Raw genomic sequence first — 1,394 nt, 5'->3', positions numbered from 1 at the left:
TTTTTTTGGCAATTGGAAGTTTGCACAAGCGCAAGATTTTTTCCCCTCTAATTATTTCAGCATATGCTCAGCCCTGGTGGCAGCATAAATTGAGTGCAGTTTTTTTTTTTCTTTCCTACTGCTTCTGTTTCAGTTAAAAAAAAAAAAAAAAAACAGGCAGAGAATATTTTCTCCTCTGGAGAGCTCATGTAAAAATTAAAATGATAATACTCATATTCTGGAGTTTTGAGTTTTATTATATATATATATATATATATATATATATATATATATATATATATATATATGTGTGTGTGTGTGTGTGTGTATATATATGATACATGCATAAAAATGGTGCATTTCCACATGGGCTGTATTTTAAAAATAAAGAAAATGAAAAAGAAAAGAAAAGAGAGTGGATGATAGAAAGAAAGAGAGTCCTTACAACACGTAACACACACATGGAGCGTTTGAGAATCAAAGCTTTTTCCCGTTTCTGTCCATGAACTGTTTGGAACCAGCCGTGTGCCGGTCCGAACACCCAGTTATTTAAATAACAATGACAAATGTAAATGCACTGTGACGACCAGCTGATGAATCATGAAATTATGTTTCCATTTCAAATCGTAAATTAATAATATATTACTGCGTACTCACAGGAAATATGTAGGAAAAAAACTGTATTTATAATATGCATTTATAATGTACTATAGTAATCACTATCGTAATTAGTAGGAGTAATCAGAGGTACCAAAATAAAATGTGGCTTAAATTGTGCTAAAGTCTGTCTGTCACCCTGGGCTTTGGAAAATGCCTCTACAACAACTGAGAACAAATAAAACATTTTTTTAAATATGGCAGTTACATTATGAGACTTTTATTTTCTCCCCCTGCAAGCAGTGAAATTTGAATTCAGCGAAGAGTGAAAGATTCCTCTTCCAAAAAAATGCCCCTCACCCTTTTATTCACAATAAATAAACATTCTCAGGGTAGAACACAAAAAAAGTCTGGCCCTCCTGATTCTAAGGCCTGTCCTACCATCTTATTGACTTCACGTCCGTTAATGCTATACCGGGATGACGATTACAAAAAAAAAAACACCGCAAATTCTCTCCTACAATTCCTCTATCAGAAGGAGAAAACTGCACCTGGCAGGAGGGTCAGTGAGTCATCTCCTCCTGACATGAAATAAGTTCATTAAACAGACACAGGCGCTCCTGGGCTCTGTTTACCACACTGGAGGTTAAGCATTTCTGATCCTCACCAAATAAAAATGTCACTTTTTTTTTTTTTTTTCCCCGGTTTGGCAGCAAAGCCAGTCTGCGCAAAACCCTCTTTTCTGAGCCGGACCGCGATGTACCGCACTGTGTCAGGCTTTGATCCGCATTACAATATTCATGGTAGAACCCCACACG

The sequence above is a fragment of the Chanos chanos genome, chromosome 4, assembly GCF_902362185.1.
Source record: "Chanos chanos chromosome 4, fChaCha1.1, whole genome shotgun sequence".
Taxonomy (NCBI): Eukaryota; Metazoa; Chordata; class Actinopteri; order Gonorynchiformes; family Chanidae; genus Chanos; species Chanos chanos.
This window is presented reverse-complemented; position numbering follows the sequence as displayed.